General features: G+C 37.2%; 19 non-coding genes across 19 annotated transcripts; all 19 read right to left on the bottom strand.

Annotated features, from left to right (window-relative positions):
• Positions 1-331: 331 nt before the first annotated feature.
• On the bottom strand, positions 332-404 carry TRNAF-GAA (transfer RNA phenylalanine (anticodon GAA)). Its single transcript has one exon. It is a non-coding gene; the product is annotated as a tRNA-Phe (tRNA).
• Positions 405-1,313: 909 nt separating this feature from the next.
• TRNAL-CAG (transfer RNA leucine (anticodon CAG)) lies at positions 1,314-1,396 on the bottom strand. The gene has a single exon. It is a non-coding gene; the product is annotated as a tRNA-Leu (tRNA).
• A 1,313-nt stretch (positions 1,397-2,709) lies between these two features.
• On the bottom strand, positions 2,710-2,792 carry TRNAL-CAG (transfer RNA leucine (anticodon CAG)). The gene has a single exon. It is a non-coding gene; the product is annotated as a tRNA-Leu (tRNA).
• Positions 2,793-4,105: 1,313 nt separating this feature from the next.
• TRNAL-CAG (transfer RNA leucine (anticodon CAG)) lies at positions 4,106-4,188 on the bottom strand. The gene has a single exon. It is a non-coding gene; the product is annotated as a tRNA-Leu (tRNA).
• Positions 4,189-5,501: 1,313 nt separating this feature from the next.
• TRNAL-CAG (transfer RNA leucine (anticodon CAG)) lies at positions 5,502-5,584 on the bottom strand. Its single transcript has one exon. It is a non-coding gene; the product is annotated as a tRNA-Leu (tRNA).
• Positions 5,585-6,897: 1,313 nt separating this feature from the next.
• TRNAL-CAG (transfer RNA leucine (anticodon CAG)) lies at positions 6,898-6,980 on the bottom strand. Its single transcript has one exon. It is a non-coding gene; the product is annotated as a tRNA-Leu (tRNA).
• A 1,313-nt stretch (positions 6,981-8,293) lies between these two features.
• TRNAL-CAG (transfer RNA leucine (anticodon CAG)) lies at positions 8,294-8,376 on the bottom strand. Its single transcript has one exon. It is a non-coding gene; the product is annotated as a tRNA-Leu (tRNA).
• A 1,185-nt stretch (positions 8,377-9,561) lies between these two features.
• On the bottom strand, positions 9,562-9,634 carry TRNAF-GAA (transfer RNA phenylalanine (anticodon GAA)). Its single transcript has one exon. It is a non-coding gene; the product is annotated as a tRNA-Phe (tRNA).
• A 909-nt stretch (positions 9,635-10,543) lies between these two features.
• On the bottom strand, positions 10,544-10,626 carry TRNAL-CAG (transfer RNA leucine (anticodon CAG)). Its single transcript has one exon. It is a non-coding gene; the product is annotated as a tRNA-Leu (tRNA).
• A 1,313-nt stretch (positions 10,627-11,939) lies between these two features.
• TRNAL-CAG (transfer RNA leucine (anticodon CAG)) lies at positions 11,940-12,022 on the bottom strand. The gene has a single exon. It is a non-coding gene; the product is annotated as a tRNA-Leu (tRNA).
• Positions 12,023-13,207: 1,185 nt separating this feature from the next.
• Positions 13,208-13,280, bottom strand: TRNAF-GAA (transfer RNA phenylalanine (anticodon GAA)). The gene has a single exon. It is a non-coding gene; the product is annotated as a tRNA-Phe (tRNA).
• Positions 13,281-14,189: 909 nt separating this feature from the next.
• TRNAL-CAG (transfer RNA leucine (anticodon CAG)) lies at positions 14,190-14,272 on the bottom strand. The gene has a single exon. It is a non-coding gene; the product is annotated as a tRNA-Leu (tRNA).
• A 1,313-nt stretch (positions 14,273-15,585) lies between these two features.
• On the bottom strand, positions 15,586-15,668 carry TRNAL-CAG (transfer RNA leucine (anticodon CAG)). The gene has a single exon. It is a non-coding gene; the product is annotated as a tRNA-Leu (tRNA).
• Positions 15,669-16,981: 1,313 nt separating this feature from the next.
• On the bottom strand, positions 16,982-17,064 carry TRNAL-CAG (transfer RNA leucine (anticodon CAG)). Its single transcript has one exon. It is a non-coding gene; the product is annotated as a tRNA-Leu (tRNA).
• Positions 17,065-18,377: 1,313 nt separating this feature from the next.
• Positions 18,378-18,460, bottom strand: TRNAL-CAG (transfer RNA leucine (anticodon CAG)). Its single transcript has one exon. It is a non-coding gene; the product is annotated as a tRNA-Leu (tRNA).
• Positions 18,461-19,773: 1,313 nt separating this feature from the next.
• On the bottom strand, positions 19,774-19,856 carry TRNAL-CAG (transfer RNA leucine (anticodon CAG)). Its single transcript has one exon. It is a non-coding gene; the product is annotated as a tRNA-Leu (tRNA).
• Positions 19,857-21,169: 1,313 nt separating this feature from the next.
• TRNAL-CAG (transfer RNA leucine (anticodon CAG)) lies at positions 21,170-21,252 on the bottom strand. The gene has a single exon. It is a non-coding gene; the product is annotated as a tRNA-Leu (tRNA).
• Positions 21,253-22,565: 1,313 nt separating this feature from the next.
• Positions 22,566-22,648, bottom strand: TRNAL-CAG (transfer RNA leucine (anticodon CAG)). The gene has a single exon. It is a non-coding gene; the product is annotated as a tRNA-Leu (tRNA).
• Positions 22,649-23,961: 1,313 nt separating this feature from the next.
• TRNAL-CAG (transfer RNA leucine (anticodon CAG)) lies at positions 23,962-24,044 on the bottom strand. The gene has a single exon. It is a non-coding gene; the product is annotated as a tRNA-Leu (tRNA).
• Positions 24,045-24,289: the final 245 nt, after the last annotated feature.

The following is a 24,289-nucleotide window of genomic DNA, read 5'->3' as shown; positions in this document are numbered from 1 at the left end:
CCACAGCGATTCATAGTCAAACATAAATGGCTGAAATCATTCAGCTAGTGTCTGATACATGCTGCCCGTATTAGCTATCAGGTTTCCTTTAAATCCTCATACAGCTAAGTCAAACTAAAATAAAACAAAGTGATGACGTCCAGAATGAAGGAAAAATTACAAAAAATATTATTTTCATCAAACGTTAAAAGTGTTCAGTTCTCAAGTTTCTATCATTTTATTTCCTGTAGATAGTTATAATGATTAAGATTTTTACATTCTCTGTAAACAGTCAGTCCATATGCTTTGTTTATTTTCTGCTTAAAATTTAATGGGTGAAGAAAAAAACTTTTGCCGAAACCCGGGATTGAACCAGGGATCTTTAGATCTTCAGTCTAACGCTCTCCCAACTGAGCTATTTCAGCAGGACACATTTAGATTCAGGAATGTAATGTATTTATTTTTACTTTGACTTGTTTTTGCAAGATTATCAATATTTGAAAGTCCCGCTATTTTGCGTACATAATTAACAACTTACATTAATTCTTTGTGAATGAATAGAAAAAACAGCAATTCTGCATTTTTTTTACATTTTCAAATTTACTCAATTCGCCAGGGTAATTCTGACTGTGTCTCTGTAGGACAGGTGATGATTGAGCATAAAACACAATTTGTAAGCATAATGTTGCATCAAGCTTTATTTTTTTCTTAGGTGCAAACAATTGGAGTGAAGATAGGAGATGCAAATTTAGAGAAAATATTCTACTGATTGTTAATGTTGAAAGTCAAAACATTTGTCCCAAAATGTGGTGAAACTTTGATGTCAGTATCACATGCACATTTCAGACTTGTTAAACTATGTTCATCTGCTCTTTTAGCTTTTGTTTATTAAGTATATATATAGTCTATTGATGCCTTGAGGTAAAAAAATCTGAAATTAGACTTACTGGTAATTCGGTTTCTAGGAATCTTCCACGACAGCACCTTAGGAGGTTCACTCTCTGCCCTAATAGGGACAGAGAAAACATAGAGATGAAATAGTCCCTCCCATTTTCCTATCAACAGTATTTTTCCGATGCCAAAGCAACAACTAACATATGCACAAAGAAACTATTTGATGTTCCCAGAAGTCTTTTGTGAAAGCACAAATTCCGAACATTTAAGATTTGCCTCAAGGACCCCAAGGAATACTGCCAAAGTGCCAACGTTGAGAATTGGTTTTGCTAAGCCCCATCACTTTTAGTTATCGATTTGAGATTGCCACCAATAGAGCGGACCCCCAACTAATCAGTAACAGGAGTGAAGCTGTAAAATTTCTTGAAAGAAAATTCTAGTGTCAGAAGAGGGATTCGAACCCACGCCTCCAGAAGAGACTGCGACCTGAACGCAGCGCCTTAGACCGCTCGGCCATCCTGACTACTTCTGGCTTTTGTAATTTAACTCTTTCTAAGCTAAGCAGTAGAAAGATGAGCACTACTTGTGATGAAAGGAAATATGCCATGATTTCTTTTATTTTAATATTGATTTGTAACCTATTAGTTACAGCCAATTTTGAGCTTCATGACCAAGCACCGTTTTATAAATCTGACATGTAACAATTTATGTGGCAATAACACTGGAATGCTTAACATATCCCCGTGATTCTGATAGTGTTATTTTGTAACACATTGTACTTTATATTAATGGTAAATTTAGGTCAATATATATTTAGTTTTTCTTGTGAAAATATCTAAAGTTGCACAATTTCATTGAAATGCGGTGATGCCCCATATGTCTTCATAAACTACTGTTTGGTCACACAGCAGGGCTTTGAAAGTAAGAGCGCTATTTGGGTTTTGGGAATGCAGATTTTGCAAGAATATTTTGAGGGTGACATTTGCGGAGTTCCAAAAGTACCAAAACAGCAGAAACCCCTCCAAAGTGATCCCATTTTATAAATTACTCCTCACAATGAATTCATCAACACCAGCAATTACTATTATTGTCCAACATATGTTTTCACTCTGCAACATCCAGAATTGCAAATAAGCCAGTTTAGTGCCCAGCTTGCGCTTATGGAGACAAGCACCCCATACATTTTAAGTGGGCTCTGCTCGCTAGAGAAATGCCAAATCTGTGGATTCTTTGTCTTACCATTAACGTAGAAACCCCTATTTTTAGAATGAAAGATGACGGTCCTGAGTTGGGGCTTGTGTTTTTTGCCTTCCTGGGTTTTTCCCCAAACAGCTTTGTTCCTGGCATATTATTTAAGCATATTTGTCTCAGTAATGCCACAGCGATTCATAGTCAAACATAAATGGCTGAAATCATTCAGCTAGTGTCTGATACATGCTGCCCGTATTAGCTATCAGGTTTCCTTTAAATCCTCATACAGCTAAGTCAAACTAAAATAAAACAAAGTGATGACGTCCAGAATGAAGGAAAAATTACAAAAAATATTATTTTCCTCAAAAGTTAAAAGTGTTCAGTTCTCAAGTTTCTATCATTTTATTTCCTATAGATAGGTATAATGATTGTTCCCAGAAGTCTTTTGTGAAAGCACAAATTCAGAACAATTAAGATTTGCCTCAAGGACCCCAAGGAATACTGCCAAAGTGCCAACGTTGAGAATTGGTTTTGCTAAGCCCCATCACTTTTAGTTATCGATTTGAGATTGCCACCAATAGAGCGGACCCCCAACTAATCAGTAACAGGAGTGAAGCTGTAAAATTTCTTGAAAGAAAATTCTAATGTCAGAAGAGGGATTCAAACCCACGCCTCCAGAAGAGACTGCGACCTGAACGCAGCGCCTTAGACCGCTCGGCCATCCTGACTACTTCCGGCTTTTGTAATTTAACTCTTTCTAAGCTAAGCAGTAGAAAGATGAGCACTACTTGTGATGAAAGGAAATATGCCATGATTTCTTTTATTTTAATATTGATTTGTAACCTATTAGTTACAGCCAATTTTGAGCTTCATGACCAAGCACCGTTTTATAAATCTGACATGTAACAATTTATGTGGCAATAACACTGGAATGCTTAACATATCCCCGTGATTCTGATAGTGTTATTTTGTAACACATTGTACTTTATATTAATGGTAAATTTAGGTCAATATATATTTAGTTTTTCTTGTGAAAATATCTAAAGTTGCACAATTTCATTGAAATGCGGTGATGCCCCATATGTCTTCATAAACTACTGTTTGGTCACACAGCAGGGCTTTGAAAGTAAGAGCGCTATTTGGGTTTTGGGAATGCAGATTTTGCAAGAATATTTTGAGGGTGACATTTGCGGAGTTCCAAAAGTACCAAAACAGCAGAAACCCCTCCAAAGTGATCCCATTTTATAAATTACTCCTCACAATGAATTCATCAACACCAGCAATTACTATTATTGTCCAACATATGTTTTCACTCTGCAACATCCAGAATTGCAAATAAGCCAGTTTAGTGCCCAGCTTGCGCTTATGGAGACAAGCACCCCATACATTTTAAGTGGGCTCTCCTCGCTAGAGAAATGCCAAATCTGTGGATTCTTTGTCTTACCATTAACGTAGAAACCCCTATTTTTAGAATGAAAGATGACGGTCCTGAGTTGGGGCTTGTGTTTTTTGCCTTCCTGGCTTTTTCCCCAAACAGCTTTGTTCCTGGCATATTATTTAAGCATATTTGTCTCAGTAATGCCACAGCGATTCATAGTCAAACATAAATGGCTGAAATCATTCAGCTAGTGTCTGATACATGCTGCCCGTATTAGCTATCAGGTTTCCTTTAAATCCTCATACAGCTAAGTCAAACTAAAATAAAACAAAGTGATGACGTCCAGAATGAAGGAAAAATTACAAAAAATATTATTTTCCTCAAAAGTTAAAAGTGTTCAGTTCTCAAGTTTCTATCATTTTATTTCCTGTAGATAGTTATAATGATTGTTCCCAGAAGTCTTTTGTGAAAGCACAAATTCCGAACATTTAAGATTTGCCTCAAGGACCCCAAGAAATACTGCCAAAGTGCCAACGTTGAGAATTGGTTTTGCTAAGCCCCATCACTTTTAGTTATCGATTTGAGATTGCCACCAATAGAGCGGACCCCCAACTAATCAGTAACAGGAGTGAAGCTGTAAAATTTCTTGAAAGAAAATTCTAATGTCAGAAGAGGGATTCGAACCCACGCCTCCAGAAGAGACTGCGACCTGAACGCAGCGCCTTAGACCGCTCGGCCATCCTGACTACTTCTGGCTTTTGTAATTTAACTCTTTCTAAGCTAAGCAGTAGAAAGATGAGCACTACTTGTGATGAAAGGAAATATGCCATGATTTCTTTTATTTTAATATTGATTTGTAACCTATTAGTTACAGCCAATTTTGAGCTTCATGACCAAGCACCGTTTTATAAATCTGACATGTAACAATTTATGTGGCAATAACACTGGAATGCTTAACATATCCCCGTGATTCTGATAGTGTTATTTTGTAACACATTGTACTTTATATTAATGGTAAATTTAGGTCAATATATATTTAGTTTTTCTTGTGAAAATATCTAAAGTTGCACAATTTCATTGAAATGCGGTGATGCCCCATATGTCTTCATAAACTACTGTTTGGTCACACAGCAGGGCTTTGAAAGTAAGAGCGCTATTTGGGTTTTGGGAATGCAGATTTTGCAAGAATATTTTGAGGGTGACATTTGCGGAGTTCCAAAAGTACCAAAACAGCAGAAACCCCTCCAAAGTGATCCCATTTTATAAATTACTCCTCACAATGAATTCATCAACACCAGCAATTACTATTATTGTCCAACATATGTTTTCACTCTGCAACATCCAGAATTGCAAATAAGCCAGTTTAGTGCCCAGCTTGCGCTTATGGAGACAAGCACCCCATACATTTTAAGTGGGCTCTCCTCGCTAGAGAAATGCCAAATCTGTGGATTCTTTGTCTTACCATTAACGTAGAAACCCCTATTTTTAGAATGAAAGATGACGGTCCTGAGTTGGGGCTTGTGTTTTTTGCCTTCCTGGCTTTTTCCCCAAACAGCTTTGTTCCTGGCATATTATTTAAGCATATTTGTCTCAGTAATGCCACAGCGATTCATAGTCAAACATAAATGGCTGAAATCATTCAGCTAGTGTCTGATACATGCTGCCCGTATTAGCTATCAGGTTTCCTTTAAATCCTCATACAGCTAAGTCAAACTAAAATAAAACAAAGTGATGACGTCCAGAATGAAGGAAAAATTACAAAAAATATTATTTTCCTCAAAAGTTAAAAGTGTTCAGTTCTCAAGTTTCTATCATTTTATTTCCTGTAGATAGTTATAATGATTGTTCCCAGAAGTCTTTTGTGAAAGCACAAATTCCGAACATTTAAGATTTGCCTCAAGGACCCCAAGGAATACTGCCAAAGTGCCAACGTTGAGAATTGGTTTTGCTAAGCCCCATCACTTTTAGTTATCGATTTGAGATTGCCACCAATAGAGCGGACCCCCAACTAATCAGTAACAGGAGTGAAGCTGTAAAATTTCTTGAAAGAAAATTCTAATGTCAGAAGAGGGATTCGAACCCACGCCTCCAGAAGAGACTGCGACCTGAACGCAGCGCCTTAGACCGCTCGGCCATCCTGACTACTTCTGGCTTTTGTAATTTAACTCTTTCTAAGCTAAGCAGTAGAAAGATGAGCACTACTTGTGATGAAAGGAAATATGCCATGATTTCTTTTATTTTAATATTGATTTGTAACCTATTAGTTACAGCCAATTTTGAGCTTCATGACCAAGCACCGTTTTATAAATCTGACATGTAACAATTTATGTGGCAATAACACTGGAATGCTTAACATATCCCCGTGATTCTGATAGTGTTATTTTGTAACACATTGTACTTTATATTAATGGTAAATTTAGGTCAATATATATTTAGTTTTTCTTGTGAAAATATCTAAAGTTGCACAATTTCATTGAAATGCGGTGATGCCCCATATGTCTTCATAAACTACTGTTTGGTCACACAGCAGGGCTTTGAAAGTAAGAGCGCTATTTGGGTTTTGGGAATGCAGATTTTGCAAGAATATTTTGAGGGTGACATTTGCGGAGTTCCAAAAGTACCAAAACAGCAGAAACCCCTCCAAAGTGATCCCATTTTATAAATTACTCCTCACAATGAATTCATCAACACCAGCAATTACTATTATTGTCCAACATATGTTTTCACTCTGCAACATCCAGAATTGCAAATAAGCCAGTTTAGTGCCCAGCTTGCGCTTATGGAGACAAGCACCCCATACATTTTAAGTGGGCTCTCCTCGCTAGAGAAATGCCAAATCTGTGGATTCTTTGTCTTACCATTAACGTAGAAACCCCTATTTTTAGAATGAAAGATGACGGTCCTGAGTTGGGGCTTGTGTTTTTTGCCTTCCTGGCTTTTTCCCCAAACAGCTTTGTTCCTGGCATATTATTTAAGCATATTTGTCTCAGTAATGCCACAGCGATTCATAGTCAAACATAAATGGCTGAAATCATTCAGCTAGTGTCTGATACATGCTGCCCTTATTAGCTATCAGGTTTCCTTTAAATCCTCATACAGCTAAGTCAAACTAAAATAAAACAAAGTGATGACGTCCAGAATGAAGGAAAAATTACAAAAAATATTATTTTCCTCAAAAGTTAAAAGTGTTCAGTTCTCAAGTTTCTATCATTTTATTTCCTGTAGATAGTTATAATGATTGTTCCCAGAAGTCTTTTGTGAAAGCACAAATTCCGAACATTTAAGATTTGCCTCAAGGACCCCAAGGAATACTGCCAAAGTGCCAACGTTGAGAATTGGTTTTGCTAAGCCCCATCACTTTTAGTTATCGATTTGAGATTGCCACCAATAGAGCGGACCCCCAAATAATCAGTAACAGGAGTGAAGCTGTAAAATTTCTTGAAAGAAAATTCTAATGTCAGAAGAGGGATTCGAACCCACGCCTCCAGAAGAGACTGCGACCTGAACGCAGCGCCTTAGACCGCTCGGCCATCCTGACTACTTCTGGCTTTTGTAATTTAACTCTTTCTAAGCTAAGCAGTAGAAAGATGAGCACTACTTGTGATGAAAGGAAATATGCCATGATTTCTTTTATTTTAATATTGATTTGTAACCTATTAGTTACAGCCAATTTTGAGCTTCATGACCAAGCACCGTTTTATAAATCTGACATGTAACAATTTATGTGGCAATAACACTGGAATGCTTAACATATCCCCGTGATTCTGATAGTGTTATTTTGTAACACATTGTACTTTATATTAATGGTAAATTTAGGTCAATATATATTTAGTTTTTCTTGTGAAAATATCTAAAGTTGCACAATTTCATTGAAATGCGGTGATGCCCCATATGTCTTCATAAACTACTGTTTGGTCACACAGCAGGGCTTTGAAAGTAAGAGCGCTATTTGGGTTTTGGGAATGCAGATTTTGCAAGAATATTTTGAGGGTGACATTTGCGGAGTTCCAAAAGTACCAAAACAGCAGAAACCCCTCCAAAGTGATCCCATTTTATAAATTACTCCTCACAATGAATTCATCAACACCAGCAATTACTATTATTGTCCAACATATGTTTTCACTCTGCAACATCCAGAATTGCAAATAAGCCAGTTTAGTGCCCAGCTTGCGCTTATGGAGACAAGCACCCCATACATTTTAAGTGGGCTCTCCTCGCTAGAGAAATGCCAAATCTGTGGATTCTTTGTCTTACCATTAACGTAGAAACCCCTATTTTTAGAATGAAAGATGACGGTCCTGAGTTGGGGCTTGTGTTTTTTGCCTTCCTGGCTTTTTCCCCAAACAGCTTTGTTCCTGGCATATTATTTAAGCATATTTGTCTCAGTAATGCCACAGCGATTCATAGTCACACATAAATGGCTGAAATCATTCAGCTAGTGTCTGATACATGCTGCCCGTATTAGCTATTAGGTTTCCTTTAAATCCTCATACAGCTAAGTCAAACTAAAATAAAACAAAGTGATGACGTCCAGAATGAAGGAAAAATTACAAAAAATATTATTTTCCTCAAAAGTTAAAAGTGTTCAGTTCTCAAGTTTCTATCATTTTATTTCCTGTAGATAGTTATAATGATTGTTCCCAGAAGACTTTTGTGAAAGCACAAATTCCGAACATTTAAGATTTGCCTCAAGGACCCCAAGGAATACTGCCAAAGTGCCAACGTTGAGAATTGGTTTTGCTAAGCCCCATCACTTTTAGTTATCGATTTGAGATTGCCACCAATAGAGCGGACCCCCAACTAATCAGTAACAGGAGTGAAGCTGTAAAATTTCTTGAACGAAAATTCTAATGTCAGAAGAGGGATTCGAACCCACGCCTCCAGAAGAGACTGCGACCTGAACGCAGCGCCTTAGACCGCTCGGCCATCCTGACTACTTCTGGCTTTTGTAATTTAACTCTTTCTAAGCTAAGCAGTAGAAAGATGAGCACTACTTGTGATGAAAGGAAATATGCCATGATTTCTTTTATTTTAATATTGATTTGTAACCTATTAGTTACAGCCAATTTTGAGCTTCATGACCAAGCACCGTTTTATAAATCTGACATGTAACAATTTATGTGGCAATAACACTGGAATGCTTAACATATCCCCGTGATTCTGATAGTGTTATTTTGTAACACATTGTACTTTATATTAATGGTAAATTTAGGTCAATATATATTTAGTTTTTCTTGTGAAAATATCTAAAGTTGCACAATTTCATTGAAATGCGGTGATGCCCCATATGTCTTCATAAACTACTGTTTGGTCACACAGCAGGGCTTTGAAAGTAAGAGCGCTATTTGGGTTTTGGGAATGCAGATTTTGCAAGAATATTTTGAGGGTGACATTTGCGGAGTTCCAAAAGTACCAAAACAGCAGAAACCCCTCCAAAGTGATCCCATTTTATAAATTACTCCTCACAATGAATTCATCAACACCAGCAATTACTATTATTGTCCAACATATGTTTTCACTCTGCAACATCCAGAATTGCAAATAAGCCAGTTTAGTGCCCAGCTTGCGCTTATGGAGACAAGCACCCCATACATTTTAAGTGGGCTCTCCTCGCTAGAGAAATGCCAAATCTGTGGATTCTTTGTCTTACCATTAACGTAGAAACCCCTATTTTTAGAATGAAAGATGACGGTCCTGAGTTGGGGCTTGTGTTTTTTGCCTTCCTGGCTTTTTTCCCCAAACAGCTTTGTTCCTGGCATATTTTTGAAGCATATTTGTCTCAGTAATGCCACAGCGATTCATAGTCAAACATAAATGGCTGAAATCATTCAGCTAGTGTCTGATACATGCTGCCCGTATTAGCTATCAGGTTTCCTTTAAATCCTCATACAGCTAAGTCAAACTAAAATAAAACAAAGTGATGACGTCCAGAATGAAGGAAAAATTACAAAAAATATTATTTTCATCAAACGTTAAAAGTGTTCAGTTCTCAAGTTTCTATCATTTTATTTCCTGTAGATAGTTATAATGATTAAGATTTTTACATTCTCTGTAAACAGTCAGTCCATATGCTTTGTTTATTTTCTGCTTAAAATTTAATGGGTGAAGAAAAAAACTTTTGCCGAAACCCGGGATTGAACCAGGGATCTTTAGATCTTCAGTCTAACGCTCTCCCAACTGAGCTATTTCAGCAGGACACATTTAGATTCAGGAATGTAATGTATTTATTTTTACTTTGACTTGTTTTTGCAAGATTATCAATATTTGAAAGTCCCGCTATTTTGCGTACATAATTAACAACTTACATTAATTCTTTGTGAATGAATAGAAAAAACAGCAATTCTGCATTTTTTTTACATTTTCAAATTTACTCAATTCGCCAGGGTAATTCTGACTGTGTCTCTGTAGGACAGGTGATGATTGAGCATAAAACACAATTTGTAAGCATAATGTTGCATCAAGCTTTATTTTTTTCTTAGGTGCAAACAATTGGAGTGAAGATAGGAGATGCAAATTTAGAGAAAATATTCTACTGATTGTTAATGTTGAAAGTCAAAACATTTGTCCCAAAATGTGGTGAAACTTTGATGTCAGTATCACATGCACATTTCAGACTTGTTAAACTATGTTCATCTGCTCTTTTAGCTTTTGTTTATTAAGTATATATATAGTCTATTGATGCCTTGAGGTAAAAAAATCTGAAATTAGACTTACTGGTAATTCGGTTTCTAGGAATCTTCCACGACAGCACCTTAGGAGGTTCACTCTCTGCCCTAATAGGGACAGAGAACACATAGAGATGAAATAGTCCCTCCCATTTTCCTATCAACAGTATTTTTCCGATGCCAAAGCAACAACTAACATATGCACAAAGAAACTATTTGATGTTCCCAGAAGTCTTTTGTGAAAGCACAAATTCCGAACATTTAAGATTTGCCTCAAGGACCCCAAGGAATACTGCCAAAGTGCCAACGTTGAGAATTGGTTTTGCTAAGCCCCATCACTTTTAGTTATCGATTTGAGATTGCCACCAATAGAGCGGACCCCCAACTAATCAGTAACAGGAGTGAAGCTGTAAAATTTCTTGAAAGAAAATTCTAGTGTCAGAAGAGGGATTCGAACCCACGCCTCCAGAAGAGACTGCGACCTGAACGCAGCGCCTTAGACCGCTCGGCCATCCTGACTACTTCTGGCTTTTGTAATTTAACTCTTTCTAAGCTAAGCAGTAGAAAGATGAGCACTACTTGTGATGAAAGGAAATATGCCATGATTTCTTTTATTTTAATATTGATTTGTAACCTATTAGTTACAGCCAATTTTGAGCTTCATGACCAAGCACCGTTTTATAAATCTGACATGTAACAATTTATGTGGCAATAACACTGGAATGCTTAACATATCCCCGTGATTCTGATAGTGTTATTTTGTAACACATTGTACTTTATATTAATGGTAAATTTAGGTCAATATATATTTAGTTTTTCTTGTGAAAATATCTAAAGTTGCACAATTTCATTGAAATGCGGTGATGCCCCATATGTCTTCATAAACTACTGTTTGGTCACACAGCAGGGCTTTGAAAGTAAGAGCGCTATTTGGGTTTTGGGAATGCAGATTTTGCAAGAATATTTTGAGGGTGACATTTGCGGAGTTCCAAAAGTACCAAAACAGCAGAAACCCCTCCAAAGTGATCCCATTTTATAAATTACTCCTCACAATGAATTCATCAACACCAGCAATTACTATTATTGTCCAACATATGTTTTCACTCTGCAACATCCAGAATTGCAAATAAGCCAGTTTAGTGCCCAGCTTGCGCTTATGGAGACAAGCACCCCATACATTTTAAGTGGGCTCTCCTCGCTAGAGAAATGCCAAATCTGTGGATTCTTTGTCTTACCATTAACGTAGAAACCCCTATTTTTAGAATGAAAGATGACGGTCCTGAGTTGGGGCTTGTGTTTTTTGCCTTCCTGGGTTTTTCCCCAAACAGCTTTGTTCCTGGCATATTATTTAAGCATATTTGTCTCAGTAATGCCACAGCGATTCATAGTCAAACATAAATGGCTGAAATCATTCAGCTAGTGTCTGATACATGCTGCCCGTATTAGCTATCAGGTTTCCTTTAAATCCTCATACAGCTAAGTCAAACTAAAATAAAACAAAGTGATGACGTCCAGAATGAAGGAAAAATTACAAAAAATATTATTTTCCTCAAAAGTTAAAAGTGTTCAGTTCTCAAGTTTCTATCATTTTATTTCCTATAGATAGGTATAATGATTGTTCCCAGAAGTCTTTTGTGAAAGCACAAATTCAGAACAATTAAGATTTGCCTCAAGGACCCCAAGGAATACTGCCAAAGTGCCAACGTTGAGAATTGGTTTTGCTAAGCCCCATCACTTTTAGTTATCGATTTGAGATTGCCACCAATAGAGCGGACCCCCAACTAATCAGTAACAGGAGTGAAGCTGTAAAATTTCTTGAACGAAAATTCTAATGTCAGAAGAGGGATTCGAACCCACGCCTCCAGAAGAGACTGCGACCTGAACGCAGCGCCTTAGACCGCTCGGCCATCCTGACTACTTCTGGCTTTTGTAATTTAACTCTTTCTAAGCTAAGCAGTAGAAAGATGAGCACTACTTGTGATGAAAGGAAATATGCCATGATTTCTTTTATTTTAATATTGATTTGTAACCTATTAGTTACAGCCAATTTTGAGCTTCATGACCAAGCACCGTTTTATAAATCTGACATGTAACAATTTATGTGGCAATAACACTGGAATGCTTAACATATCCCCGTGATTCTGATAGTGTTATTTTGTAACACATTGTACTTTATATTAATGGTAAATTTAGGTCAATATATATTTAGTTTTTCTTGTGAAAATATCTAAAGTTGCACAATTTCATTGAAATGCGGTGATGCCCCATATGTCTTCATAAACTACTGTTTGGTCACACAGCAGGGCTTTGAAAGTAAGAGCGCTATTTGGGTTTTGGGAATGCAGATTTTGCAAGAATATTTTGAGGGTGACATTTGCGGAGTTCCAAAAGTACCAAAACAGCAGAAACCCCTCCAAAGTGATCCCATTTTATAAATTACTCCTCACAATGAATTCATCAACACCAGCAATTACTATTATTGTCCAACATATGTTTTCACTCTGCAACATCCAGAATTGCAAATAAGCCAGTTTAGTGCCCAGCTTGCGCTTATGGAGACAAGCACCCCATACATTTTAAGTGGGCTCTCCTCGCTAGAGAAATGCCAAATCTGTGGATTCTTTGTCTTACCATTAACGTAGAAACCCCTATTTTTAGAATGAAAGATGACGGTCCTGAGTTGGGGCTTGTGTTTTTTGCCTTCCTGGCTTTTTTCCCCAAACAGCTTTGTTCCTGGCATATTTTTGAAGCATATTTGTCTCAGTAATGCCACAGCGATTCATAGTCAAACATAAATGGCTGAAATCATTCAGCTAGTGTCTGATACATGCTGCCCGTATTAGCTATCAGGTTTCCTTTAAATCCTCATACAGCTAAGTCAAACTAAAATAAAACAAAGTGATGACGTCCAGAATGAAGGAAAAATTACAAAAAATATTATTTTCATCAAACGTTAAAAGTGTTCAGTTCTCAAGTTTCTATCATTTTATTTCCTGTAGATAGTTATAATGATTAAGATTTTTACATTCTCTGTAAACAGTCAGTCCATATGCTTTGTTTATTTTCTGCTTAAAATTTAATGGGTGAAGAAAAAAACTTTTGCCGAAACCCGGGATTGAACCAGGGATCTTTAGATCTTCAGTCTAACGCTCTCCCAACTGAGCTATTTCAGCAGGACACATTTAGATTCAGGAATGTAATGTATTTATTTTTACTTTGACTTGTTTTTGCAAGATTATCAATATTTGAAAGTCCCGCTATTTTGCGTACATAATTAACAACTTACATTAATTCTTTGTGAATGAATAGAAAAAACAGCAATTCTGCATTTTTTTTACATTTTCAAATTTACTCAATTCGCCAGGGTAATTCTGACTGTGTCTCTGTAGGACAGGTGATGATTGAGCATAAAACACAATTTGTAAGCATAATGTTGCATCAAGCTTTATTTTTTTCTTAGGTGCAAACAATTGGAGTGAAGATAGGAGATGCAAATTTAGAGAAAATATTCTACTGATTGTTAATGTTGAAAGTCAAAACATTTGTCCCAAAATGTGGTGAAACTTTGATGTCAGTATCACATGCACATTTCAGACTTGTTAAACTATGTTCATCTGCTCTTTTAGCTTTTGTTTATTAAGTATATATATAGTCTATTGATGCCTTGAGGTAAAAAAATCTGAAATTAGACTTACTGGTAATTCGGTTTCTAGGAATCTTCCACGACAGCACCTTAGGAGGTTCACTCTCTGCCCTAATAGGGACAGAGAACACATAGAGATGAAATAGTCCCTCCCATTTTCCTATCAACAGTATTTTTCCGATGCCAAAGCAACAACTAACATATGCACAAAGAAACTATTTGATGTTCCCAGAAGTCTTTTGTGAAAGCACAAATTCCGAACATTTAAGATTTGCCTCAAGGACCCCAAGGAATACTGCCAAAGTGCCAACGTTGAGAATTGGTTTTGCTAAGCCCCATCACTTTTAGTTATCGATTTGAGATTGCCACCAATAGAGCGGACCCCCAACTAATCAGTAACAGGAGTGAAGCTGTAAAATTTCTTGAAAGAAAATTCTAGTGTCAGAAGAGGGATTCGAACCCACGCCTCCAGAAGAGACTGCGACCTGAACGCAGCGCCTTAGACCGCTCGGCCATCCTGACTACTTCTGGCTTTTGTAATTTAACTCTTTCTAAGCTAAGCAGTAGAAAGATGAGCACTACTTGTGATGAAAGGAAATATGCCATGATTTCTTTTATTTTAATATTGATTTGTAACCTATTAGTTACAGCCAATTTTGAGCTTCATGACCAAGCACCGTTTTATAAATCTGACATGTAACAATTTATGTGGCAATAACACTGGAATGCTTAACATATCCCCGTGATTCTGATAGTGTTATTTTGTAACACATTGTACTTTATATTAATGGTAAATTTAGGTCAATATATATTTAGTTTTTCTTGTGAAAATATCTAAAGTTGCACAATTTCATTGAAATGCGGTGATGCCCCATATGTCTTCATAAACTACTGTTTGGTCACACAGCAGGGCTTTGAAAGTAAGAGCGCTATTTGGGTTTTGGGAATGCAGATTTTGCAAGAATATTTTGAGGGTGACATTTGCGGAGTTCCAAAAGTACCAAAACAGCAGAAACCCCTCCAAAGTGATCCCATTTTATAAATTACTCCTCACAATGAATTCATCAACACCAGCAATTACTATTATTGTCCAACATATGTTTTCACTCTGCAACATCCAGAATTGCAAATAAGCCAGTTTAGTGCCCAGCTTGCGCTTATGGAGACAAGCACCCCATACATTTTAAGTGGGCTCTCCTCGCTAGAGAAATGCCAAATCTGTGGATTCTTTGTCTTACCATTAACGTAGAAACCCCTATTTTTAGAATGAAAGATGACGGTCCTGAGTTGGGGCTTGTGTTTTTTGCCTTCCTGGGTTTTTCCCCAAACAGCTTTGTTCCTGGCATATTATTTAAGCATATTTGTCTCAGTAATGCCACAGCGATTCATAGTCAAACATAAATGGCTGAAATCATTCAGCTAGTGTCTGATACATGCTGCCCGTATTAGCTATCAGGTTTCCTTTAAATCCTCATACAGCTAAGTCAAACTAAAATAAAACAAAGTGATGACGTCCAGAATGAAGGAAAAATTACAAAAAATATTATTTTCCTCAAAAGTTAAAAGTGTTCAGTTCTCAAGTTTCTATCATTTTATTTCCTATAGATAGGTATAATGATTGTTCCCAGAAGTCTTTTGTGAAAGCACAAATTCAGAACAATTAAGATTTGCCTCAAGGACCCCAAGGAATACTGCCAAAGTGCCAACGTTGAGAATTGGTTTTGCTAAGCCCCATCACTTTTAGTTATCGATTTGAGATTGCCACCAATAGAGCGGACCCCCAACTAATCAGTAACAGGAGTGAAGCTGTAAAATTTCTTGAAAGAAAATTCTAATGTCAGAAGAGGGATTCAAACCCACGCCTCCAGAAGAGACTGCGACCTGAACGCAGCGCCTTAGACCGCTCGGCCATCCTGACTACTTCCGGCTTTTGTAATTTAACTCTTTCTAAGCTAAGCAGTAGAAAGATGAGCACTACTTGTGATGAAAGGAAATATGCCATGATTTCTTTTATTTTAATATTGATTTGTAACCTATTAGTTACAGCCAATTTTGAGCTTCATGACCAAGCACCGTTTTATAAATCTGACATGTAACAATTTATGTGGCAATAACACTGGAATGCTTAACATATCCCCGTGATTCTGATAGTGTTATTTTGTAACACATTGTACTTTATATTAATGGTAAATTTAGGTCAATATATATTTAGTTTTTCTTGTGAAAATATCTAAAGTTGCACAATTTCATTGAAATGCGGTGATGCCCCATATGTCTTCATAAACTACTGTTTGGTCACACAGCAGGGCTTTGAAAGTAAGAGCGCTATTTGGGTTTTGGGAATGCAGATTTTGCAAGAATATTTTGAGGGTGACATTTGCGGAGTTCCAAAAGTACCAAAACAGCAGAAACCCCTCCAAAGTGATCCCATTTTATAAATTACTCCTCACAATGAATTCATCAACACCAGCAATTACTATTATTGTCCAACATATGTTTTCACTCTGCAACATCCAGAATTGCAAATAAGCCAGTTTAGTGCCCAGCTTGCGCTTATGGAGACAAGCACCCCATACATTTTAAGTGGGCTCTCCTCGCTAGAGAAATGCCAAATCTGTGGATTCTTTGTCTTACCATTAACGTAGAAACCCCTATTTTTAGAATGAAAGATGACGGTCCTGAGTTGGGGCTTGTGTTTTTTGCCTTCCTGGCTTTTTCCCCAAACAGCTTTGTTCCTGGCATATTATTTAAGCATATTTGTCTCAGTAATGCCACAGCGATTCATAGTCAAACATAAATGGCTGAAATCATTCAGCTAGTGTCTGATACATGCTGCCCGTATTAGCTATCAGGTTTCCTTTAAATCCTCATACAGCTAAGTCAAACTAAAATAAAACAAAGTGATGACGTCCAGAATGAAGGAAAAATTACAAAAAATATTATTTTCCTCAAAAGTTAAAAGTGTTCAGTTCTCAAGTTTCTATCATTTTATTTCCTGTAGATAGTTATAATGATTGTTCCCAGAAGTCTTTTGTGAAAGCACAAATTCCGAACATTTAAGATTTGCCTCAAGGACCCCAAGAAATACTGCCAAAGTGCCAACGTTGAGAATTGGTTTTGCTAAGCCCCATCACTTTTAGTTATCGATTTGAGATTGCCACCAATAGAGCGGACCCCCAACTAATCAGTAACAGGAGTGAAGCTGTAAAATTTCTTGAAAGAAAATTCTAATGTCAGAAGAGGGATTCGAACCCACGCCTCCAGAAGAGACTGCGACCTGAACGCAGCGCCTTAGACCGCTCGGCCATCCTGACTACTTCTGGCTTTTGTAATTTAACTCTTTCTAAGCTAAGCAGTAGAAAGATGAGCACTACTTGTGATGAAAGGAAATATGCCATGATTTCTTTTATTTTAATATTGATTTGTAACCTATTAGTTACAGCCAATTTTGAGCTTCATGACCAAGCACCGTTTTATAAATCTGACATGTAACAATTTATGTGGCAATAACACTGGAATGCTTAACATATCCCCGTGATTCTGATAGTGTTATTTTGTAACACATTGTACTTTATATTAATGGTAAATTTAGGTCAATATATATTTAGTTTTTCTTGTGAAAATATCTAAAGTTGCACAATTTCATTGAAATGCGGTGATGCCCCATATGTCTTCATAAACTACTGTTTGGTCACACAGCAGGGCTTTGAAAGTAAGAGCGCTATTTGGGTTTTGGGAATGCAGATTTTGCAAGAATATTTTGAGGGTGACATTTGCGGAGTTCCAAAAGTACCAAAACAGCAGAAACCCCTCCAAAGTGATCCCATTTTATAAATTACTCCTCACAATGAATTCATCAACACCAGCAATTACTATTATTGTCCAACATATGTTTTCACTCTGCAACATCCAGAATTGCAAATAAGCCAGTTTAGTGCCCAGCTTGCGCTTATGGAGACAAGCACCCCATACATTTTAAGTGGGCTCTCCTCGCTAGAGAAATGCCAAATCTGTGGATTCTTTGTCTTACCATTAACGTAGAAACCCCTATTTTTAGAATGAAAGATGACGGTCCTGAGTTGGGGCTTGTGTTTTTTGCCTTCCTGGCTTTTTCCCCAAACAGCTTTGTTCCTGGCATATTATTTAAGCATATTTGTCTCAGTAATGCCACAGCGATTCATAGTCAAACATAAATGGCTGAAATCATTCAGCTAGTGTCTGATACATGCTGCCCGTATTAGCTATCAGGTTTCCTTTAAATCCTCATACAGCTAAGTCAAACTAAAATAAAACAAAGTGATGACGTCCAGAATGAAGGAAAAATTACAAAAAATATTATTTTCCTCAAAAGTTAAAAGTGTTCAGTTCTCAAGTTTCTATCATTTTATTTCCTGTAGATAGTTATAATGATTGTTCCCAGAAGTCTTTTGTGAAAGCACAAATTCCGAACATTTAAGATTTGCCTCAAGGACCCCAAGGAATACTGCCAAAGTGCCAACGTTGAGAATTGGTTTTGCTAAGCCCCATCACTTTTAGTTATCGATTTGAGATTGCCACCAATAGAGCGGACCCCCAACTAATCAGTAACAGGAGTGAAGCTGTAAAATTTCTTGAAAGAAAATTCTAATGTCAGAAGAGGGATTCGAACCCACGCCTCCAGAAGAGACTGCGACCTGAACGCAGCGCCTTAGACCGCTCGGCCATCCTGACTACTTCTGGCTTTTGTAATTTAACTCTTTCTAAGCTAAGCAGTAGAAAGATGAGCACTACTTGTGATGAAAGGAAATATGCCATGATTTCTTTTATTTTAATATTGATTTGTAACCTATTAGTTACAGCCAATTTTGAGCTTCATGACCAAGCACCGTTTTATAAATCTGACATGTAACAATTTATGTGGCAATAACACTGGAATGCTTAACATATCCCCGTGATTCTGATAGTGTTATTTTGTAACACATTGTACTTTATATTAATGGTAAATTTAGGTCAATATATATTTAGTTTTTCTTGTGAAAATATCTAAAGTTGCACAATTTCATTGAAATGCGGTGATGCCCCATATGTCTTCATAAACTACTGTTTGGTCACACAGCAGGGCTTTGAAAGTAAGAGCGCTATTTGGGTTTTGGGAATGCAGATTTTGCAAGAATATTTTGAGGGTGACATTTGCGGAGTTCCAAAAGTACCAAAACAGCAGAAACCCCTCCAAAGTGATCCCATTTTATAAATTACTCCTCACAATGAATTCATCAACACCAGCAATTACTATTATTGTCCAACATATGTTTTCACTCTGCAACATCCAGAATTGCAAATAAGCCAGTTTAGTGCCCAGCTTGCGCTTATGGAGACAAGCACCCCATACATTTTAAGTGGGCTCTCCTCGCTAGAGAAATGCCAAATCTGTGGATTCTTTGTCTTACCATTAACGTAGAAACCCCTATTTTTAGAATGAAAGATGACGGTCCTGAGTTGGGGCTTGTGTTTTTTGCCTTCCTGGCTTTTTCCCCAAACAGCTTTGTTCCTGGCATATTATTTAAGCATATTTGTCTCAGTAATGCCACAGCGATTCATAGTCAAACATAAATGGCTGAAATCATTCAGCTAGTGTCTGATACATGCTGCCCTTATTAGCTATCAGGTTTCCTTTAAATCCTCATACAGCTAAGTCAAACTAAAATAAAACAAAGTGATGACGTCCAGAATGAAGGAAAAATTACAAAAAATATTATTTTCCTCAAAAGTTAAAAGTGTTCAGTTCTCAAGTTTCTATCATTTTATTTCCTGTAGATAGTTATAATGATTGTTCCCAGAAGTCTTTTGTGAAAGCACAAATTCCGAACATTTAAGATTTGCCTCAAGGACCCCAAGGAATACTGCCAAAGTGCCAACGTTGAGAATTGGTTTTGCTAAGCCCCATCACTTTTAGTTATCGATTTGAGATTGCCACCAATAGAGCGGACCCCCAAATAATCAGTAACAGGAGTGAAGCTGTAAAATTTCTTGAAAGAAAATTCTAATGTCAGAAGAGGGATTCGAACCCACGCCTCCAGAAGAGACTGCGACCTGAACGCAGCGCCTTAGACCGCTCGGCCATCCTGACTACTTCTGGCTTTTGTAATTTAACTCTTTCTAAGCTAAGCAGTAGAAAGATGAGCACTACTTGTGATGAAAGGAAATATGCCATGATTTCTTTTATTTTAATATTGATTTGTAACCTATTAGTTACAGCCAATTTTGAGCTTCATGACCAAGCACCGTTTTATAAATCTGACATGTAACAATTTATGTGGCAATAACACTGGAATGCTTAACATATCCCCGTGATTCTGATAGTGTTATTTTGTAACACATTGTACTTTATATTAATGGTAAATTTAGGTCAATATATATTTAGTTTTTCTTGTGAAAATATCTAAAGTTGCACAATTTCATTGAAATGCGGTGATGCCCCATATGTCTTCATAAACTACTGTTTGGTCACACAGCAGGGCTTTGAAAGTAAGAGCGCTATTTGGGTTTTGGGAATGCAGATTTTGCAAGAATATTTTGAGGGTGACATTTGCGGAGTTCCAAAAGTACCAAAACAGCAGAAACCCCTCCAAAGTGATCCCATTTTATAAATTACTCCTCACAATGAATTCATCAACACCAGCAATTACTATTATTGTCCAACATATGTTTTCACTCTGCAACATCCAGAATTGCAAATAAGCCAGTTTAGTGCCCAGCTTGCGCTTATGGAGACAAGCACCCCATACATTTTAAGTGGGCTCTCCTCGCTAGAGAAATGCCAAATCTGTGGATTCTTTGTCTTACCATTAACGTAGAAACCCCTATTTTTAGAATGAAAGATGACGGTCCTGAGTTGGGGCTTGTGTTTTTTGCCTTCCTGGCTTTTTCCCCAAACAGCTTTGTTCCTGGCATATTATTTAAGCATATTTGTCTCAGTAATGCCACAGCGATTCATAGTCACACATAAATGGCTGAAATCATTCAGCTAGTGTCTGATACATGCTGCCCGTATTAGCTATTAGGTTTCCTTTAAATCCTCATACAGCTAAGTCAAACTAAAATAAAACAAAGTGATGACGTCCAGAATGAAGGAAAAATTACAAAAAATATTATTTTCCTCAAAAGTTAAAAGTGTTCAGTTCTCAAGTTTCTATCATTTTATTTCCTGTAGATAGTTATAATGATTGTTCCCAGAAGACTTTTGTGAAAGCACAAATTCCGAACATTTAAGATTTGCCTCAAGGACCCCAAGGAATACTGCCAAAGTGCCAACGTTGAGAATTGGTTTTGCTAAGCCCCATCACTTTTAGTTATCGATTTGAGATTGCCACCAATAGAGCGGACCCCCAACTAATCAGTAACAGGAGTGAAGCTGTAAAATTTCTTGAACGAAAATTCTAATGTCAGAAGAGGGATTCGAACCCACGCCTCCAGAAGAGACTGCGACCTGAACGCAGCGCCTTAGACCGCTCGGCCATCCTGACTGCTTCTGGCTTTTGTAATTTAACTCTTTCTAAGCTAAGCAGTAGAAAGATGAGCACTACTTGTGATGAAAGGAAATATGCCATGATTTCTTTTATTTTAATATTGATTTGTAACCTATTAGTTACAGCCAATTTTGAGCTTCATGACCAAGCACCGTTTTATAAATCTGACATGTAACAATTTATGTGGCAATAACACTGGAATGCTTAACATATCCCCGTGATTCTGATAGTGTTATTTTGTAACACATTGTACTTTATATTAATGGTAAATTTAGGTCAATATATATTTAGTTTTTCTTGTGAAAATATCTAAAGTTGCACAATTTCATTGAAATGCGGTGATGCCCCATATGTCTTCATAAACTACTGTTTGGTCACACAGCAGGGCTTTGAAAGTAAGAGCGCTATTTGGGTTTTGGGAATGCAGATTTTGCAAGAATATTTTGAGGGTGACATTTGCGGAGTTCCAAAAGTACCAAAACAGCAGAAACCCCTCCAAAGTGATCCCATTTTATAAATTACTCCTCACAATGAATTCATCAACACCAGCAATTACTATTATTGTCCAACATATGTTTTCACTCTGCAACATCCAGAATTGCAAATAAGCCAGTTTAGTGCCCAGCTTGCGCTTATGGAGACAAGCACCCCATACATTTTAAGTGGGCTCTCCTCGCTAGAGAAATGCCAAATCTGTGGATTCTTTGTCTTACCATTAACGTAGAAACCCCTATTTTTAGAATGAAAGATGACGGTCCTGAGTTGGGGCTTGTGTTTTTTGCCTTCCTGGCTTTTTCCCCAAACAGCTTTGTTCCTGGCATATTATTTAAGCATATTTGTCTCAGTAATGCCACAGCGATTCATAGTCAAACATAAATGGCTGAAATCATTCAGCTAGTGTCTGATACATGCTGCCCGTATTAGCTATCAGGTTTCCTTTAAATCCTCATACAGCTAAGTCAAACTAAAATAAAACAAAGTGATGACGTCCAGAATGAAGGAAAAATTACAAAAAATATTATTTTCCTCAAAAGTTAAAAGTGTTCAGTTCTCAAGTTTCTATCATTTTATTTCCTGTAGATAGTTATAATGATTGTTCCCAGAAGTCTTTTGTGAAAGCACAAATTCCGAACATTTAAGATTTGCCTCAAGGACCCCAAGGAATACTGCCAAAGTGCCAACGTTGAGAATTGGTTTTGCTAAGCCCCATCACTTTTAGTTATCGATTTGAGATTGCCACCAATAGAGCGGACGGCCAACTAATCAGTAACAGGAGTGAAGCTGTAAAATTTCTTGAAAGAAAATTCTAATGTCAGAAGAGGGATTCGAACCCACGCCTCCAGAAGAGACTGCGACCTGAACGCAGCGCCTTAGACCGCTCGGCCATCCTGACTACTTCTGGCTTTTGTAATTTAACTCTTTCTAAGCTAAGCAGTAGAAAGATGAGCACTACTTGTGATGAAAGGAAATATGCCATGATTTCTTTTATTTTAATATTGATTTGTAACCTATTAGTTACAGCCAATTTTGAGCTTCATGACCAAGCACCGTTTTATAAATCTGACATGTAACAATTTATGTGGCAATAACACTGGAATGCTTAACATATCCCCGTGATTCTGATAGTGTTATTTTGTAACACATTGTACTTTATATTAATGGTAAATTTAGGTCAATATATATTTAGTTTTTCTTGTGAAAATATCTAAAGTTGCACAATTTCATTGAAATGCGGTGATGCCCCATATGTCTTCATAAACTACTGTTTGGTCACACAGCAGGGCTTTGAAAGTAAGAGCGCTATTTGGGTTTTGGGAATGCAGATTTTGCAAGAATATTTTGAGGGTGACATTTGCGGAGTTCCAAAAGTACCAAAACAGCAGAAACCCCTCCAAAGTGATCCCATTTTATAAATTACTCCTCACAATGAATTCATCAACACCAGCAATTACTATTATTGTCCAACATATGTTTTCACTCTGCAACATCCAGAATTGCAAATAAGCCAGTTTAGTGCCCAGCTTGCGCTTATGGAGACAAGCACCCCATACATTTTAAGTGGGCTCTCCTCGCTAGAGAAATGCCAAATCTGTGGATTCTTTGTCTTACCATTAACGTAGAAACCCCTATTTTTAGAATGAAAGATGACGGTCCTGAGTTGGGGCTTGTGTTTTTTGCCTTTGTGGCTTTTTCCCCAAACAGCTTTGTTCCTGGCATATTATTTAAGCATATTTGTCTCAGTAATGCCACAGCGATTCATAGTCACACATAAATGGCTGAAATCATTCAGCTAGTGTCTGATACATGCTGCCCGTATTAGCTATTAGGTTTCCTTTAAATCCTCATACAGCTAAGTCAAACTAAAATAAAACAAAGTGATGACGTCCAGAATGAAGGAAAAATTACAAAAAATATTATTTTCCTCAAAAGTTAAAAGTGTTCAGTTCTCAAGTTTCTATCATTTTATTTCCTGTAGATAGTTATAATGATTGTTCCCAGAAGACTTTTGTGAAAGCACAAATTCCGAACATTTAAGATTTGCCTCAAGGACCCCAAGGAATACTGCCAAAGTGCCAACGTTGAGAATTGGTTTTGCTAAGCCCCATCACTTTTAGTTATCGATTTGAGATTGCCACCAATAGAGCGGACCCCCAACTAATCAGTAACAGGAGTGAAGCTGTAAAATTTCTTGAAAGAAAATTCTAATGTCAGAAGAGGGATTCGAACCCACGCTTCCAGAAGAGACTGCGACCTGAACGCAGCGCCTTAGACCGCTCGGCCATCCTGACTACTTCTGGCTTTTGTAATTTAACTCTTTCTAAGCTAAGCAGTAGAAAGATGAGCACTACTTGTGATGAAAGGAAATATGCCATGATTTCTTTTATTTTAATATTGATTTGTAACCTATTAGTTACAGCCAATTTTGAGCTTCATGACCAAGCACCGTTTTATAAATCTGACATGTAACAATTTATGTGGCAATAACACTGGAATGCTTAACATATCCCCGTGATTCTGATAGTGTTATTTTGTA

Source organism: Phyllobates terribilis, unplaced genomic scaffold, assembly GCF_046119375.1.
Source record: "Phyllobates terribilis strain yellow unplaced genomic scaffold, ASM4611937v1 Scaffold_5206__1_contigs__length_53453, whole genome shotgun sequence".
Taxonomy (NCBI): Eukaryota; Metazoa; Chordata; class Amphibia; order Anura; family Dendrobatidae; genus Phyllobates; species Phyllobates terribilis.
Note: the sequence above shows the minus strand (reverse complement) of the source record. Positions and strands in the feature narration are given on the sequence as shown.